This window comes from Bos taurus, chromosome 4 (genome assembly GCF_002263795.3).
Source record: "Bos taurus isolate L1 Dominette 01449 registration number 42190680 breed Hereford chromosome 4, ARS-UCD2.0, whole genome shotgun sequence".
In the NCBI taxonomy this organism is placed as follows: domain Eukaryota; kingdom Metazoa; phylum Chordata; class Mammalia; order Artiodactyla; family Bovidae; genus Bos; species Bos taurus.
Genome location: NC_037331.1, coordinates 70,107,635 through 70,109,914, shown reverse-complemented (window position 1 = coordinate 70,109,914; position 2,280 = coordinate 70,107,635).

Here is a 2,280-nt window from a genome sequence, read left to right as displayed (position 1 = left end):
CAGCCTATTTTTATGCTTTAAAAAAATCATTAGATGGCCACCAAAGTGGATTTTGGAGCAAATACTCTTTGTTTTAAGAACGTCAGACTTTATTAAAAGCTTATGAAGAAAAAAAGGAAAGGTCCACAGCAGGGCACATGTAATAGGTATGAAATGCAGAAATACCCCGGACAAAGACCCGCACGTGACAACGTTCTTGGAAAGAGGGCTTGTCTTCAAGAGATGCTAACTAGGGTAATGTTAGTACCTCCGATTTATTCCCATCAGGGCACTCTGGCAGAGGACTAAGTGCTAGGACTTGCCTTGTACCCTAGAGAAAGCTCAGTGTTGTTATGTTTATGAACTAAACACACGCATTCTATGTAGAGCAGTGCTGAATTGGAGCCAAAGTGGCACTTACACCTACTTGATGGGTAGCAATGCTGAGCACAACTTGGGCTCATTGGAGTGATGTGCTGGAAAACTGGTAGAATGTAATCCAAAGAATTTCTTTGGGAAATTCTATGGAGATGGGCATGGAAATGCTAAGATGGAAAGATTTTATGGAAACACTTTTGGGAAGCCATACCCCTGGCAGCACTTACAGACAGACACCATGGCCAAGTCGTTCATCCAACAAAAAAATAAGCATCCCACAAAATCCAGCAGCTGTCAGACTCACAAGACTGCAAGGAGCTAAAGAAAGTCTCGAAGCCCAGCTCATGCCTCCTCCTCATGTCTCCCCCAACATCTTGAGAGTTGACACCTTTTTAACATCATCCATTACTCACTACAGGACTGTGAGTAGGTTAGTTGCTTTGTTTTGTTGTTTTTTCTCTTTCATATTTGCCTCCACCCTTGCTTAAAATTTCTAAGAGATAAGACATTGTAAGTATGGCTCCACAAAGCTATCTCTGGGAGGAGCCCTAAAGAGATTTCAGAGCACGGTCTGAAAATACTCATAGGAGGCAACAGAACATTGTAGAGAAGACATGTAATTTGGAGTTAGAAATGGATTTGAATTCTGAATCTGCTCAAGTCATAAAGAATTGCAGTCACTAAATTCTTTTATCCAAAACCTACCTCAGTTTTTCTTTATCACATCACATTAGTGTATATCTCTGGTTGCCACTCGAAGTATCATTGGGCTTAGAAATACATTGCTTTCCAGATGTGAACTATAATATTAATACACAGGATGAATCACTGACTTAATGGACATGACTTTGTGCAAACTCCAGGAGATAGTGAAGGACAGGGAAGCCTGACCTGCTGCAGTCTATGAGGCTGCAAAGAGTCGGACATGACTTAGCAACTGAACAACAATACAGGATGAATAAACAACAAGGTCCTACTATAAAGCACAGGGAACTATATTCAATATCCTGCGATAAGCCATAATGGAAAAGAATATGAAAAAGAACAAATATATATATATATAATTGAATTACTTTGCTGTACAGCAAAAATTAACACAACATGGTAAATCAACTATATTTCAATAGAATAATTTTTTTTTTTAAACGCACACATTGTTCTCATAACTTGCAGACTATAGGCACAAGAGAAAGCATTTGCTGGTTTCCCAGTTTGAGAATTGGCTATAAATCAGTAACAGAAAATCAACTCATCAAAAACTAATTTGTTGAAAATCAACTGCTAAATAATCCATTTTGCTAAATGTTCAATTCACTAAATTTTCCAAGCTTACTGACTTATTAAAAACGTTTTCTTTCAACTATTTGTAGAGTTTGCAGAAATTTGTATTGGACAAAATGACTTTTAAAAACCATTGAAATAAGATTTCTTCAAAGTTATAATAACTGTGTTTCATTTTCTCTTCACAACATAGTAAGGAATATTCTATTAGTCAAAAGGAAAGACTCACAAGATAATTTGGTCTCCTTATGAATATATTTAAAGTTAAGAAAATATATTTCATTGTTAACTAAGATTTCATTTTTCAAGGTAATCTTTTGGTTTATAGTGATCTCTTTCTCATTTTCTTTTCTATAACTTTGTCTTATTCCAAGTTCTAGTCAAGAATCTGCCACTTAAGGGAATTAAGAGGCACAAACTACTATGTATAAAATAAGTAAGCTATAAGGATATATTAGATGACACTGGGAATATAGTCAATATTTTATGATAACTATAAGTAGAGTTCTGCTGCTGCTGCTAAGTCACTTCAGTTGTGCCCTACTCTGTGTGATCCCACAAATGGCAGCCACCAGGCTCCCCCGTCTCTGGGATTCTCCAGGCAAGAACACTGGAGTGAGTTGCCATTTCCTTCTCCAATGC